This window comes from Aethalodelphis obliquidens, unplaced genomic scaffold (assembly GCF_003676395.1).
Source record: "Aethalodelphis obliquidens isolate GAN/ISIS:26980383/991018 unplaced genomic scaffold, ASM367639v1 scaffold1, whole genome shotgun sequence".
NCBI lineage: Eukaryota > Metazoa > Chordata > Mammalia > Artiodactyla > Delphinidae > Aethalodelphis > Aethalodelphis obliquidens.
The window spans coordinates 97,690,925-97,709,050 of NW_020837945.1; the positions used below are offsets into that span (position 1 = coordinate 97,690,925).

The 18,126-nt window shown below is 39.0% G+C and overlaps 1 pseudogene; it reads left to right on the forward strand.

The window, feature by feature from the left end:
* The first annotated feature begins 5,038 nt into the window (after window positions 1-5,038).
* Window positions 5,039-6,694, forward strand: LOC113629348 (sperm-associated antigen 17 pseudogene; annotated as a pseudogene).
* Window positions 6,695-18,126: the final 11,432 nt, after the last annotated feature.

Sequence of the window (18,126 nt, forward strand, 5' to 3'; positions counted from 1 at the left end):
CTTCTAGAAACCCTTTCTAAAGCTGATGTCTTTATTTTAATCAGTACCCCTGGGTACATTAAATTCATTTATTGAACTATTATCTACTCTGCATTTCACAAACTTTTCCATAAGGATGAAATAATTCTTTTTTTTTTGAAATAATTCTTTTCCAAACCCTTCTTTACATCGAGTTACATTACACCTGCTATTTTTCCTTGATAGAACAATCAAATTATCTGCCAAAAAGAAGTTGTATAACCTTTCTGGAAACCAATTTAAAAGTATATACCAAGGCTCACAAAAATCATCTTATAAAATCTCCCTTCAGAAATATATACCAAGAAAATAATCCAACATTATGTGCATAAATCTTTTTCTGGATTTTACATTCTTTTATATTTCTTCTATTTCTGTGTTATTTATAAAGGTTAAAAAAGCAAACATAAAAATAGAATTATAAATTACATTATAGCACAAAATGAGCTACTATACAGACTTTTAAACAATGATTTTGAAAAATATATATGGACATGGGCAAAATGTTCATGATAAGACAAATGAAAAATAAGGATGCAAATAGTATAATCTAATTTTATAAGTATATTTAACATGTATAAATAATGGTATTATATGTATGTGTAATAAATAAATAGACTTTCCTATGCTTCATTAGTTTGTAGATCTAATATATATTTTATATATATATATATATATACACAAATTTGTATTACCTAGTCTCCTACAAAATTTTCCCTGAGTATTTCTGAGAGTAACCTGGAAGTATACATGAATATGTTCACTTTAACTACCACTACGCACTCCTTCACAATGTTTTCTTTGGGATTGCTCTACTGAGAACTGAAGTTTCTGCCAGGAATTGCCACCATTACCTTTTATCAGACACTATTCCCAAATGACTAAATAATGCTCAAAAAAAGAAAAGCTGTACACTCCCAACAGCCGCAAAGGATAATAAGTTTCACCTTCCCCAAAATGTTCTAGATGCCTGTTTTCATGTATTATTTTCATGATGGTTTGCTGATTGTCTGGAACCTACAGTTCAGACTATTGGAAGACTTAGCAAATCACTGAATCCCAAAAACGTTTGAACTCTCAGATATTTGACAAAGATTGTGACCTATATTTTCTCAGGATTTACGCTCAGCACTTGTTTGGACACTGAGCATCTCATGTATTTCATGGTATCAGTCAAGGAACAGTGTTGAGATTATATCACCAAGACATTTGTTCATTTGCCTGCAAGATATTTCTAAGATAATTATATCATCTATTCAAGCTTGTTCTTCCCAATAATTCACATCACTAATCATTTTTTCCATGAACCACTGGAAAGTAGTAGCTGGAATCACATCTTTTAAATTTTGGTAGAGCCCCATAGGAATGATGAGTACCATCTTGACCTTCTCTTTCTTAGCCATAAAGATATGAAATATTATTCTGCTCTGTACAGTTGTATAGGTTGTACACTGCTCGACAGAAGCAGCACAGTATCTAAGGGAGTATCATTTACATCCTAGTCACTATAGATTTATATAAAATGTTTCATTATAAATAAATCATTACACAATGGAAGTTATTATATATTGTTTTAAGAAGTACAATATCTCATAGAAGGAAGTGACTTTGTCTAATTTGCAAAAAGGCGTTGCACAGACCTTCAACAGCCCTAGGACTGATTGTAGTCACTTTTAAGTCCAACTTGGAATGGCCCTAGCTAACACTTGAGTAACGAAGAGAGACTGGGTTTATGTTGAATGACTCCACTAACTGAAACAGAGAGGGAAAGGAAGAAAAGGATAAACTACAGTTCAGCATTGGAAATATGAGACTGGAACTCAGTAGAAAAGTAAAGTGTACAAGTCTAGGGAGTTGAATTTGTGAGAGTGAATGAGACTACCCAAACAGACGATGGGCAAGAATATACTCAGGAATAAGAAAATCAACAACTTGCCCCAAAGAGACAGAAAAGGGAAAATGTAGTGAGAAACACAAATAGAAAATGGTCAGGATATTAAGAGGACTAGAAGAAAAAGTATCATAGAAACAAAGGGAAACTCTTAAGAGAAATAGGCAATCAATACTATCAAGAGTAAAGATGAGTCAAGGAAAATAAGGATTGGAAAGAGGTCATTAGCTTCCATAAATACAAGGTCTTTGGTAGCTTCAGCAAGAGTAGATTCTATGGAGGGACTGGTGTGGAAATTAGATTGCAGTGAGTGAGGGAGGAATAAAAAGTGAGTAACTAGTGGTAATAAATGTAGCCTAGATTCTTAAGAAATCTGGTTTTGAATGAAGAGAGATTATTATTTCAAATGCAATTTCTCATGGAAAAAATGCTACATTAGAGGTTAATTTCCTAGGTCAGCCTACAGCACTTATCTAGTTCATAATAAAATGCAGAAACTGCAGATTTATGATTCAAGCTGGAGGAGAGAAATGCTGTTGCAACACTTGTAATAAAACAAAACCAGAATAATAAATCTTAATAATAAACTGTTTTCTATGTGTCTTGAATGCTGGTAGGTGGGGAAGATATATTTAATTAAAGAATTATGACTTGACAGATATTTTTATGTAAGGATTCCGATATGGACTTCCAGAAAATCTTAAGGTCTTAAAGTTTTTTTCACTGTGTTTAATTTCAGTTCTAAACAAATGATCATGCTTTACTTTGATTCTCTGTCACTGGCATTAGTTCCATAGTTTCCAGCTCTATTTGTCTCAAGATAGACTGTCTAAAGCCAGTCTCAAGATTAGTGTGGAGAACAGAAGTCTCTGTGACTCAAAGGCATTTATTTTTTTAAGGAGCTTCCTATCCAAGGTGACCAAATCTTGAAACAGCCTAGATTCCAATTTTTACTTAGAAAGAAAAGGGTAGAAAAAGCAAAATGGTGCAAGATGGGGTCAAAATTGCAAGTGAAGGAAGAGTGAGAAGAAAAGGGGCAGCATTCAATTGACCAAGAAATTAATTTTCCAGAATAGATGTCTATTAATAAGATAATAAGAGTCTCATAAGCTCTTACCATGCTGCTGCAATAAGATATTATACTTCAACTGACCATTGGGTAAAATGAAAAGTGATGAAACCTAGCTACCTCTATTGTCATGGAGAGAAAAGTCAACTGGCGAGGGTAACTTCTTGGATCTTAATGGTTTGTAAGCTACCGGAAAACTGGACTCTTTGAAGACAAAACTGAGTGTGGTAGTATTTGGAAGACTATAAATATGAGACATTACACAAAAAAAAAAGAGTTGACCAAAGTAAATTATTTAAAATCTGCAATTACTGTACTACTGTTAAGGATCTCAACTTGAAAGCATTTAATGGGCCTGAAGATATTAACATCAACAGTTGCTATAGAATATATAATAAGAAATATTAAAGTAACAATTTAGAAGAGTCTGTCTTATTTCCCCTATCCTTCTCCCCACGCCATCTTCTCTCCCCCCACAAACAAACCCTCCAGTCTCAGATCCCTCACAGATGAATTCTACTTAATATTTAAGAAATAGATAATACCAGTTCTACACAAACTCTCAGAAAATAAAAGAGGAGGAAACACTTCTCAACTCATTTTATAAGGTCTGCATTATCCTAATCTTAAAACTTAATAAACGCATGATAAAAAAATGTATGCACCCATATCCTCATGAAAATAGATGTAAAAATCTTCAACAAAATATTAACAAATGGAATTCAGCAATATATAAAAAGATAATATAGCTTGACAACTGGCATCTTTCCCAGGAATGCACAATATTAACAAACTAAAAATGGAAAATCTTATGATCATATTAATAGATACAGAAAAAGCATTTATAAAATATAAGCCTATTTCTGATTTAAAATTCCCACCAAACTAAGAACGAAAGGGAACTTTCTTAATCTAACATAATATTTAATAGTGAAAGAGTAAAGATTTTTTTCTCTAAGATTGGGAACACGGCAAGGATATTCACTCTACCCTTACATTCAGCATTATACCCAGGGTCCTCGGCAGTATTATAAGGCAAGAAAAAGAGCTAAATGGCCTATAAACTGGAAAGGAAGAAGTAAAACTGTCATTATTCACAGGCACCATGATTGTCTATGTAGGAAATCTTAAGTCATCTACAAAAAAACTGCTAGAACTAATAAATGAATTTGACAAGGTTGCAGGACAAAAGCTCAGTAAATAAATCAATTATAATCTATATACTAACAAAGAACAATTGGAAACTGAAATTTTAAAATTTTGCAGTAGCATCAAAAATATAAAATACTTAGAGGTATATTAACAATAATGTGCAGAACACATACATTGAAAATTACAAAACATTGCTAGTAGAAATAAAAGAATCCCTAAGTAAGTGGGGAGATACCAATTTTGTTAAGGTGTCAATTCCCCCTAAATTGATCTGTAGATTTAGCACAATCTTAAACAAAATTGTAGCAGGCTCTTTGTTGTTGAAATTGACTAGTTCATTTTATAAGTAATGTGAAAATAAAATGAAGAACAAAGTTGAAGGACTTTCACTGATGTAAAGATAGAAATATAGATCAATGGAACAGGAAAAAAATGTCCATAAGTGGATCCACAGACATATGGACAATTGATTTTTGAAAAATATTTGAAGGCAACTCAAAAGGTAAAGGATAAAACTTTCAACAAGTGGTGCTGGAACAACTAGATAGCCATAAGCCAAAAATCAACCTTGATTGTTACTTCACAACATATACAAAAATTATAGTAAAATTTATCATAACCTAAACATAAGAGCTAAAACTATCAAACTTCTAAAAGAAAACATAAAAGAAAATCTTTGAGGCACTGGTTTAGGCAAAGATTTCCTACTTAAGACTCAACAAGCATAAATCACAAAAGCCAAAAAAAATCAATAATTTGAACTTCATCAAAATTTTTAAAACTCTTACTTTTTATATCATTTTTTTCTTCCAGTTTTATTGAGATGCAGTTGACATACAGTGCTGTATAAGTTTAAGGTGAACAGCAGGATTTTACTTACATACATTATAAAATGATCACCACAATAAATTTAGTGAACGTCCATTTTCTCATATAGATACAAAATAAAAGGAAAAAAAAGTGAGAGTAGGATGGAGAGATGGGAGTTGGGAAGATGTTACCAGGCAGGCCCCCACAAACTGTTGCTGTAACCCCTGGAAAGAAGAAAACACAACAATATGAAGAGCTGCATGCTCCAGCTCCACCACCGCCACCAGTGGCTTCCTTCATCACAAATGAAGTAGACATGCGATATTACAATGATTTGCTGAATCTAATTCCAGAAGAATTCATTTCTGTGCCCTTGATACTGCATTGTATGCTGGAACAGGTTGTGGCAAGTGAAGAAGACCTTGTCCCACGGAGTCTGGCGGAGCCGCCTCCCAGAACAGATGGCCTGGACCACAGAATTGCAGCTCACATCATGTCCATTCTGCCCTCTCTCTGTCTGACAGAGAGGGAGAAAAAGAATCTCCATGAAATATTCTTATCTGAAGAGGAAAATCAAAGCAAACCAGTGCCCAGAGCCCCTCTCCTACTGAACTATCACGATGCCCTCGCCCACAAGAAATATGTGCTAAAGGACCTAAAGAATTTTGACCTGGTTCAAGTTGAGCAGAAGATGCAGTCTAAGTTGCCACTGTGGGAATTCCTTGAATTCCTTCTGCCCTCCGCCATGGAACAGCACAAAACGTCTAGCTACAATTCATGAGCTCATGCACTTTTGTACAAGTGAAGTTTTGAGCTGGAATGAAGTAGAACGAGCCTTCAAAGTGTTTACTTTTGAGAGCCTGAAACTCTCTGAGGTTGATGAAGAAGGGAAACTGAAGCATTCTAGAATGATGTATGGGACAGATTCTGAGATGTTCAACATACCATGGGACAACCCTGCTAAACAGATAAGGCAAAAGTACATCATGAAAATGAATACCCAAGAGACCAGACATCAAACAGATAGTGGAATCAAAGACAGAATTTTATTTCTGGATCAGAATTGGTCAACATCTATGCCAGATGATGAGATCAACAAAGAACCTTCCAATCCTAGTCAGCCTGATACTAACAATATGAAGTATTCTGACCTGGATAATAGGAAATCCTTAGACTCTGATTACAGAGAACCATCAGCGCAGAACAGCTTGAAGTCGCAGCTCCAACCTGAGCCTTTGAAGCAGACCGTGAACAATGAGATCAAAGATAAAGCGGTCACAAATGCTGATCCTCTTGAAAAGAAACCCAAGAAGATGACTGTGGAAGCAGAGTTACAGGACATAAAGAAAATGCAGCAACGCAATCTAATGGACTGGAGTTTTACAACATTTTAAGCCAGAAGTTCTGCTTCAGGTTCTTCAAGAAGCCAATCAGCAATACAGGTGTATTGATTCTTATTACCACACCCAGGATAACTCTTTACTGTTGGTCTTTCCTAATCCAATGAATTTGCAACGTCTGCACTGTGAACATTGGAACATTGCTCTTCACTGTAATGTTGGATTCAGGAATTATTTGGAACTTGTTGCAAAATCCATTCAAGATTGGATCATAAAAGAAGAAGCTGTATATCAGGAAGTTAAATGGCTGAGGAAATCAGTAGGACCAAGAATGAGTTGGAAATAAAATCTGCTGGTACCAAAATTTCTTCTACTAGCAAAATTTATTCTATTAAAAAATCTAAAACTAAGTAACCAGTTGAACTTATACATAAGTCCAAAGACATTCTATTTATTAATTTAATCAAGACAGTGAACATTTCAGGATTAAAAAGAGTTGTCCACAAAATTTCTGTGACTCTTCACTTTCCCTAAAAAGTAGAATAGCTGCATTCTAAATATGATGAAAATATTTGTTGTATATTGATTGATACTTGTCTTATATTGACCATACTTCCTGCCAGATCTGAAAGATTCAATCTATTCAGATCCAGTGTGATGCTGAGAAATGCCAAATGTCTTTATTTTGCTGGGATTGATAGGTTCGCCTATCTAAGTTTTGTTGGCAATACGTGAGTTAGATTCAGAGTCAGTATGTCTCCGTAAGAATCATTATGGCTTCCAAAGTGAGATTAAAACAAGACCTTCCTTAGAAGAGTAAACAAAATAGTCCCGAGACTAACTGGGAGTTAGAATTTAAAAATGAAGGAAAAACGGATTATTGGGGGCCTGTGACATGGACTCGACAGGATGTTGGATCAATAGATACTTTCATTTTTGTCCTTGTCAATTTTCATGGCTTTGATGCTGTCGGTCAGAGAGAAGAGGGTGAGAAAAAGAGGAAGGATACTTGATAAATAAGTGAAATGTTGAGGTAATTCATCTGGAAAATAAAGATATTTCACTGGGTTCGTAAAAAAAAAAAAGAAAAGAAAAAATATTTCCCTTGTGATGAGAACTCTTAGGATTTACTCTCTTAACAAATTTTATATAGACATACAACAGTGTTAATTATATTAATCACATAGTACGTTACATTCCTAGTACTTATTTATCTTATAATTGGAAGTTTGTACCTTATTGACTATATTCCCTATACTGTACATTTTGGCCCCATGATTCATTTATTTTTAACTGGAAGTTTGCTCCTCTTAATTTCCCTCACCTATTTCACTCATCCCTCTCCCTCCCCTCTGGCAACCAACTCTCTTTTTGCAGATAACATGATTGTCTAGAACTAATAAATGAGTTTAGCAAGGTCATAGGATACAAGATAAACACACAAAAAAATCAATTACACATCTAACAAAGAACATGCAAGAAACAAAATTAAAAACACAATACCATTTGTAATTGCCCCAAAGAAAATGAAATACTTAAGTATATACTTAAAACATATAGAGAATCTATGTGCTGAAAATTACAAAATGCTGATGAAAGAAATCAAGGACCTAAACAAATGACATACCGTGTTCATGAATTAGAAGATTCAGTATAGTATAGATGTCAGTTATACTCAAATTGACCTATAGGTTTGATGCAATTCCTACTAAGATCCTAGCACATATTCCCATAGACTTAGACAAGATTATTCTAAAATTTATATGGAAAAGCACATGCCTAGAATTGCTAAAGCAATCTTGACAAAGAAGAATAAAGTGCAAGGAATCACTCTATTCAATATTAAGGTATACCATATAGCTACAATAATCAAGACAATGTGGTATTGGTGGAGAGGTAGCCATATAGATCAGTGGAGCACAACAGAGAGCCCAGAAATAGACCCATACAAATATTTTTAACTGATTTTTGACTAGTTTGTTTTCTGTATCTGAGAGTCTGCTTCTTTTTGGTTATACTCACTAGTTTGTTGTATTTTTTAGATTCCACATATAAGTGATATGATAAGGTATTTGTCTTTCTCTGTCTGATTTATTTCACTTAGCATAATGCCCTCCAAGTCCATCCATGTTGCTGCAAATGGCAAAATTTCATTCTTTTTTATGACAGAGTAGTATTCCATTGCATATATAAACCACATCTTATTTATCCAATCATCAGTTGATGGACACTTAGGTTGCTTCCATACCTTGGCAATTGTAAATAATGCTGCTGTGAATATTAGGGTGTGTGTATCTTTTCAAATTAGTGTTTCTGATTTACTTTGGATACATACCCAGGAGTGGAATTGCTGGATCAATTAATATATTCTCATGGGGTAAAAACTGGGGTAAGAAACTCACATTGCACACCAGACTGCAGCTTATCACCCTACAGAGTCATTCTCTGAAATACTTAAGGGCAAGAAACAAGTGAATAGAGACTTAATTTCCAGACATATTTCTTAAAGGCACCAACCTAGTTATTCCTCCCACTCTTCACCTCCACATTCAGGGTCAACATGTTTGGTTAGGCAAGACTACTCCCTACACCAATGCACTCAGACAAGAGGTGAGATGAAATCTAGACTACGCTCTATTCCTCAAGCTGTGTACCCAGGTGTTGCCTCTTCCTGTAGGAGCTGCCTTTGTCTCATTTTCACATGGGTGTTGTTTGGGCTGGAGGAGATTGGGGCTGCCAAATAAAGTTAGTTCCACCACCCAGTGTCCCTTAAATTGACCAAGTCTTCTCTAGCGCTCCAAGTCAGCATCATGTCTTCACTTACCCAGACCACTGAGACAGCCTTCCATTTGCAATGCATACATACAAAATTATTTAGCGCAACATACAAAACATTTTGCAAAGTGGCCTCGTCTCCCTTTGCTGTCCAACATGCAGCCTACGACCTAGTCACACAGGGCTATTTAACCATAATGTGCTCTTCTGTGCTTCAAGAAAATGGGGCAGAGGAAGCCCAAGGGAGATCTGGAGAATCTGAGGTCAAAGGGACCTGTGACCCAGTTCCTAGATAAAACCAAGGGAAGAGGCTTCAAGATGCCAGCGTAAAAATGTATGTTCGTGTATCTAAGCAGATAGGGCAGTAGACAGCCCTACAGGAGCAGCAGAATGTCTGAGAAGGTAGCGGAAGTAGATGAGAAAGAGGCAGACTCGAAGAAACCTATGTACAGAAACAAGCAGATTTTTTTTTTTCCAGCAGTGACTTATGAGGGCCAATGTCCAAACAGCAGACAAACAAAACCATCTCAGCAGAAGACAGCAATGCAGAGCGCTAAATGCAGAGGTCTCACTGCAATTAAACCCTAGAGCTCAGACCCAACCAGGGCAAGGGGTGTAGGGGCACTAAAGTGACGAAGGTTAAGTTCTCATCACCAAATGAAATGGAGGTTTAATACAGATATTGATTATGTTATAGAAAAATAAAGTGGGAATTCTTGGACATCTGGGTTTGTGGGCTTAACTGAAAATCATTACTACGTGATTCCTAGAACTTATTAATGTGCCTGGTACATAGCAGGTCCTCAATGATTGTTATTGAAAGAGTGAATAAATCTCATAATAATTATGTTAAGCCACCTCCAAGTTCTGAAATCCTGTTGTGGTTCATTTTCTCCGAATCCTCCAGTTTCCCACTAGGTGGCGTCCATTATCTGGAGTTCTTTCTTTCCTGGTTGCTACGGGGGTCTTTCTCCCCAGTGACCCACGGTTTCTTGTTTGCAGTTGGCCAACGTCTTTTACTTCACTAGACTTGTACATTTTCTTCTTCTGCAGAACTAGTGGGTTTTTTCCCTTTAATCTTTCCCAGGCTGCCTCTCTAACTGCTGAGGGGAAAGACTGAAGAATTTAGCTTCAGCTCGTTTAAATACCAGAGCAGATGCAGTAAACACGTCCATTTCACTTTCTTAAAAATGTCCTTTGTACATAGATTTTGTAGTATTTTTCTCCCTTCTGCATGTATTTATCAGGTTTGTCTCACTTTTAAGCTCTTCATCCCTATTTCTTCATCAGAAGTAATATTCTATTTTAACTTAATTTTTTTTTAAGTTTTCTATTTAGAACTGTTTGAATTTTGGACAAGAACATAAGAAAACAGTTATGAGAAATTCCAAAGAAACTAGACAATCCTAATTAGAAAACAAGATTCTTGAAATGTAATTTAAAATTTTTGAACATTATATTTTTACCCTCCGAAAAACAAAACTGAGAGAAAAATCTCAGTTACTTGAAGGGGAATAAATGAAGGACTAGAAAGATCAGTGAAAAATCTTGGAAAAAGTAGAGAGAACAAAATAAAGCTTAAATATGTTGAATTCTTCTGGCCTGGACCCTGGTAGAACATACAGGTTATATCACTTGTCAATGAGCTTTGTGGAATCTTGTAGTTTCTGAGGATTCTTGTCCTCATTCTAATCTACACATTCCGCTGAGGCATCATCCCAGGCAATTTTTGTCACCCACAGATTCCAATGCCTGAAAGCCATTCCCTGCTGACTCGAGCCATCTCTCGATCCCAGAACTTACTCCCCAGAAACAGACAACCTAGTACATCTCCACCTGGATATCTCCCGTGGAACTGAAATTCAATAGGCTCAAAGCTTGACTCCATCACCATCGCCCTCTGTAGTCCTGTCTGGGCAATGACATCACCATCCACTCAAGACAGAAACAGGAATTCCCCTCAAATCTTCCTTTTCCCCACCTCATATCTAGTCAATCAATCAGCCAGTTCCGGCATTTGTATCTACCCTACATCTCTTCTTTGCATCCTTTCCACTCTGTTCCTAATATCTTTCTTTTGGTTTAATATTCATCAACTCTCACTAGGAGTAATGCTGCAAGCTCTTAAATTTCTCTGCCTCACCACCCTCCAACTGCTCATCCACTGTCCCCAGATTGGTCTTTCCAAAACATAAATGTGACCATGCAGCTAACTCCTCTGCTTAAAACCCTGTTCTATCCCTAGAATAAAAGCCCAAAGCCCCGAGTCAGCCCTTGCCTCCTATAATATCATCTACCACTGCTCCTGACCTGAACCCTGCATTCCAGCCTTCAAAACAACTTACATTCACAAAGGGGCCCTACTCTTTCATGTCCTGTGCTTTTATTAATGCTCACGTTACATCCTTTCTCCGGAATGTCCTCTTTCCTTCTTCTCCCATATTATTTAGAAAACTCCTGATCATTCTTCAACATCCCCTCAATTGATCATTTCTTTCTCTGTTCCATCCTGGTATCTGGCCATTATATTATAATGTCAATACTGTGAGCTCCCTGATAGGAGGGACTGCTCCTTATTTTTGTGTTGTCTAGTGACAAGCACTGTGCCTGGTCCTACTCAGAATATCTCAAACAATGAAAGAATGAGGAGGCAGGATATTAATGATCATAATTTACTGACTGCTTAATGAGACAAGCACTGTGCTCAAACTTCATAAACATTATCTCATTTAATTCTACAGCCCAATGAGGTAAGTTCGATAATTATTCTATTTTGCTGATGATAAGTTTTAGGAAGTTAAAAAAATATATGCAAAATCAATATATGCAAAGGAAGGGCTCGGATTCTTTGTTTTGTTTCCTGACCAGAGCTCAAACTCTTAACCTCAAATGTAGGCCTCTTCCCCAAGGACTGAACACAGGAAATACTATTCTGACTGTCAAAAGACTTTTTAAAGTCATGGATTATGCAAGCTAGTCACTTGAGAGTTTTATACTGATTCCAAGAAAAAAGTAAGAGTGACTCTCAAGCATGGTTTGTGAACACTTCGTGAGGGAAGTCTTACTAATGCCCTTGGGCATTACCAGGAAGAAGGATGGTTTCTCTAAGAACAAGTAATCCCAAAGCAACTTCCTTCCCTTCTGGAAGACAGGATTACTTGACAGGAAAACCAGGGAACTAGAGTCGGTGTGGGGGGGGGTTATGACTCCCCAGCATCCTCCCCAGCCCTGCCCCACTGCATAGCAGTCATGCCGTTCTGGGTGTTGACCGAAGCTTCAGGGATAAGCACCATTAGGTCTAAACCAGTGTTTCTCTAAGCCCTGGTGTGTAGGACCACCATCTGCAGTGCTTGATAAAAATTAATTTCCCATTTCCATGCCTAGAGATTCTGAATCAGTAGGTTTGGTGCCAAGGAATCTGCCCCCAGTGGAATCTGATAGACCACAGCCACACTTCAGAAATGTGTGTGCAAACCAACCATGAGTGCCCATCCTTTTGCCAATGGGTTAAGACAATCAGAATCAGGTTTTATCCTGGTAATGGTCACCGGTCTCCGTGTAGGGGCTAGGGTGACCAGCTGTCCCTGCTAGCCCAGGATCTTCCTGGTTTTAGCACCAAAAGTCCCATATCCTGGGACTTTTTTTTATTCTATCCCTAGAATAAAAGCCCAAAGCCTCACTCTCAAGCACATCAGGATTGCTGGTCACTCTAAAGGTCACGTAGGAGGTTGTCCTAGTCAAACTGAAAGAACAGTCTTCTATTCACACTTTCTCCCCTTTCCACCCTCCCTCTGGACACAAACAAGGAAGCACACTCTCCCCACTGCTGTTGGCAGTCAGCGTATATCCACAGAGGAAACTGGCCTGAGGACAAGACATGGGAGAAGGTAAATTACAAACAGCAGAACAGAGTCTCAGCCCTGGTTGTGCTGTGCCTGGAGTCTTCCCTACCTCTGTGCACTAATAAATGTTCTTATTGTTTATTCCAGGCTGACTCAGAGTTTCACCCTTGCAGGCAAAAACCTCCTAACCGATGCAGTTTGGCAAATTATGATGTTAGGAAGAAATATGACCAAGTCCCTTTCAGACAAAATGAAGATCTGAACTAAAAAACAACACATAGGGTAAATCTGTCACTTTTGAATGTGCATAAGGAATTCCTCTGGGTTCTGTCTTATTGAAAGTTATAGGGGAAATGTGTGAAAACCTGAATCAGTATGTAAAATATTCTCTGAAAGTTGATACCATGGCCTAAATCTAACAAGATTAAATTTAATAGCCATATTTGTAAAGCCCTACTTTTAGGCCCAAAACGGTAATTAATTTCACAAGTACAACATGGCAGAAACATGACTTAGGAGCAGCACGTGTGAAAGATTTAGGGATTTTGGTCGACTGTAAGCTCAATATAAGCCCAAGGTGTGATGTGTTTGCCAAAGATGCTAATTCGATTGCAGGCTGCCTTACTGGAAGTGTAACAAAGATTTCCCCCAGGCCACACCAGCCTCAGTAACTTTTTATAGAACAGGGCTTTTCTGCTTCTCCAACCACCTGTGTTCTCCTGTTCAGCCCATGAGAATTCTAGATGCCCTCCCCCGACCAAGTCTTTCTGGGACGTTTTTAGAATCTTATTGTAAACTTGTCCCCCTGCTTTCTTTTTGGACATTATTTCTTTTTGGACAGCCTGGATTAATCTGGCTGTCTGCTTTTTACGTTCTCGTGTTTAAGCTACTAATCGCTGAAGAGAATCAGGTATATGACAGCACTACGAACTCTTCTCGGTATCCCCAGCCAGGCCCTCTGCACTGTTCAGCAATCTTTCATGAGCCCCAGACAGAGCTGTGTCCTATTCCCCATTAATTTTCCCTCCTCTCCTCAAGACCCACACCTCACCTCTCCCGGGGATGGCCTAGCCTCTCTCTTCATGAAAACGTAACCTGCATTAAGATAGCCCTTGCTTTCATCGGCTCCCTCAGGACTTCAGCCCCATGATTTCCTGGACAACCGCATGGGGTGTCCACCCCAAACTGAGAGATACAGAGACCTGTAGAGGCCAATAAGCATCTCAAACCGGCATCTTCTGAGCATCTCCACGTGTTCCACGAACCCGTTTGTCCCAGGGCTTCTGTCATTGCAGGGCCACGAACCAAAGTGCCGGCAGGGGTCCTCTAGGTGCCAAGTAAGGCTGTGTCCAACTAACACTGCCAGCTGGTGCCCCCGTATCTCAAGAAGAAGAGCTCCTTCAGCTTGCTGCTAAAAAACAGAGGAGCTGGAAGTGAATTCCTTTTCTCTTTTCCCATTCCCACCTTCACTCTCCCCTCCCCCACACCCACCAGGGGCAAAAAACACTTCTTCATCATTTCACCAAATAAAAAACTCTTCTGGAAACTGACTCATATAACTGACTGCTCCAGAGTCTTTTCCCGAATTTACCCATCGTTCCTAGGCATGCCTCAGCCCAGCCACGAACACAACCCAGGCCCAAGATTAGTCTCCTGCCCTGGATAACTAGAGGCCAGTGAACAGAAAGTCAAGTTCCTGACTGCACCTTGGAGCCTCCCACCTCAGCGGATAGGGCTCTCCCTGGCTTCGCCACCGCTCTGTGTGTGACACCTCTCACCTCTTCAGAGCTTGTTTCTCTCCAGAATCTTCACCTTCTCTCTCTGGACTTTTTCTTTTTTGGGATCTAGACATCTTCAAGTCTTTCCAACCCCTCCAGAAATAATAAAACAAGAAATTTTAAAAAAAAACCTCTTGACTCAGTAGCACAAACTAATAAAAATGTGTCCCAGAGTAGAATCTCATATGAATCCTCCTCCATAAATGAGCTCACATCTTTCTTTCTTCTTTGAGTATTGCTAGTGGGATTGGCTAAGCAGGGACAGTCTTTCAATGGAGGGGGTGTTGGGGGAAGGACAGAGGGCTCGATGTGAGGAGTACAGTGAAGTGAACAGACAGAGAGGCCCAGGGTACGTTTTCCTGCTTCTCCTCCTTCTTCAGTGCTGGAGTTGGGTCGCAGAAGAAGAGAACGTAAGCTCAGTCTCCGGAGCCTGAGTGCCCCCAGGCAGGTGGGCGCTGAGCGATCCCAGCTTGGCCAGCCCCTTCTGTGTGTTCCTGTGGTGGCTCAGCACTGACACATCTTTGTTCCCTTTAGTTCCTGCTCCTGGGCCTCCACAGAAGGCCACCCTCACCCCAGCAAGGACCCTGATTCGTAGCCTCTCTGCCATCAGCTTAGTTTTTCCAGTGTCACTATGTTGTAGCCCCCATTAGCTTTTGCCCAACTTTCCAATGTCCCCCAACCCTGCTCTCCTCAACCAATTTTGTGTTCCACCGCCACCCCAATCTATGGAAACCTTTCTCACTGAGGTCCCTGATGACCACCTTGTTGCCTAATTCAGTGAATGTTGTCTGGGGCCTTTATTCTTGAATTCTCTACAATATTCAATGCTGGCTTTATTCATCTTTTCTTGAAACTTTTCTTACTTGGCTCCCATGAAATCACTTGCTTTAGTCCCTCTTTCTACCTCCCAGGTCATTTAATCTCAGACTCCTGAGTTGTCATCTCTTATTTCCGTAAGTATTAGTGTTTCCAAAGACTCTGGTCTTTTCCCTGTATCCTACTCTCTTCCCCCCCGATCCTTGAGTGATTGTACCCAACCCCATGGTCTCAACCACCACCTACAGACCACCAACTTCCAAAGCTACATCTTTTATCAATCTCTCATCTGAGTTACGAAGCCATTTCCCCCCTAAATATATGTTAGAGGCTTCAAATTGAACCCCAAATCATGCTCCCTCCACCCCAGCCCTAGGCCTTCTCCTCCTGTGACCTGAACCGGTGTTAATGATACTGTGTTCAAGACCTGGGTGCCTTCTGCAACTCCTCTGTTTCTGCCACTCACCCACATTTCTTCTGTGGGTTAAAACCTCATGTCTTCTCTAAAGGTTCAAGTTCCACTGACTGAGTTTAATGCCTTTATCACTGTCTAGATGATGGTGATATACTCCTAAAATGTCTCCTTACCTCTATCTAATGCCCTACCCTCTCCCCACTACCTGGCTATTCTCACTATTACCAGATAACATTTCTTCTAATGATATGATCATCTCATTCTCTTGCTTCAAGTCCTTTAGTAGTGGCTTCTCACAGACTTCAAGACAAATGCCAAATCCTTTATCAGGAACTGTAAGGCTATTATCATCTGCTCTTGCTTCCCTTTCCAGCCTATTTATTTATCAGCACTCTCCAGCTCGGTCCTCATGCTATAGCAAAAAGAAGCTACAGTTCTCAGTACCATGAGAATTATCTAGTACCATGAATGAATAAATAAGTCATTGAATTGGAGAAAAAGCCTTCTTCCTTGCCTTAAAAAACATCAGCTTAACCCCAAACATCCTTGTTAATTGCATACCTGTATGTTTCTCCCAACACTAGATTGTGTGGTCACTAAAGGCAGTAGTGGGTTTTTTTTTTTTTTTCATATTTCTCTCTCTCATGCATAGCCTGGCCTGTTGTACTGTTCAATACATGGATGGAAGCAAAAACAAAAGAGAGAGAAAAAGGGAGAAAAATGAGAGAGAGAAATAGAAAAGGCGGAAGTGCAAGGGAAAGAAAGAAGAGAAAATGGAAGTGAAAAAGAGAAGAAAGAAAGGAAGGGAGGAAGGGGAAAAGGGAGGAAAGAAAGAAGGAAGGAAGGATGGGAAGGATGGGAAGAAAGGAAGGAAGGAAGGAAGGGAGGGAGGAAGGAAAGACAGGCTGTCCTTAAATAAGGGCACTATTTTACAATTGCTTTCAAATCATATTCTGGTCTTGGCCTGACTCTGTTTTACAAACACACGAAGCCCCTAAAGCTTACCATATAATTTTTTAAGTCACGCAACCTTATAAGAGAATTTCTGTTTGAGAGACAGAAAGAATACTTTGCCTTAAGCATCTAAGAATCTTTTTGGAAAGTAAGCATCTAAGCATTTGCAGACATCAGGGGATTTTTTGAAGAAAAGGAGAAAAGAAATTGAGCAGCATCATTAGCTTTGTGTCTCATTAATATCTAAACCAGGTATATCTTTAGCAAACAGGAGAGAGAATATTAAATTTCCCCTGCCTTCTAGTTGACTATTCTAAGTACCCTAGACTCCCAATCTAGGCAGAATGAGGAGCCTGGAGTAAGAACTCCTGCAAGATAAAATAAGGTTAGATTCCCTTCTTCCAGGTTCCTCATCTATAACTCACACCATGTAAGAGCCCTTTCCTTTTGTCTCAGGAGCTTCACCTTTCCTCCAGCTGATATGTGGGGCATAGGGCATCCTGGATAATGGGGAAGGGATTTGAGTGCCAAAGTATCCGGGAAAATCCCCCATTGCTAAAAGGCCTGTCATTAGATGTCACCAGCTCATATAAAGATCAGAGGAACTTCCTGGGAGAAATTCCATGGACTACGGTGAAAATCCTTGGGATCAAGATAATGCGTTCTCTCTCCCAACAGCACTCATGTAATTTGGGAGCTCATAAGCTGATGTTGGGAGGAAAAATATTACATGTTTGACCTCTAAAGGCCTTGGCCAGAAATGTATACTTTCAAGAGGTTTGATTTGTTCATTGCTTATCTCTTGCTTATGAGGAAGAAATAGAGCTGAACGCTCACAAATGGCTCAGTGAACTACAATCAAATGGGACGAGACATGGCTGCAAATGGCATGAAGTGAGTGACTCAAGTCAAGGAGGGGAATGGTTGGCAGGAGCCAGGGTGTCTTCACTGGGATGGAGAGGGCTTTGGACTTGACTCTGTAGGCAGTGAGAAACTACTCATGGCCAAGATATTAAGCTCAAAAGTGAAAGAGATCTAACTTTAGGAAGGGGATTCTGGCAGCAAGTAGAAGAAAGAGAATGAAGACCAGGAGATCAGTTAGGAGGTTTTGGCAATAATCCAAAGTAGGTATAATAGAGTCCAAATTTAAGCAGCAAAAATGAAGAGTGGTGGTGAAAAGCTGAATGAGAGAAAGGGGGAAATTAAGTAAGAGAAATAGTCATGGTAGTAGGAGACCTTTTCCCGTACTTCACCTGACTCCAACCA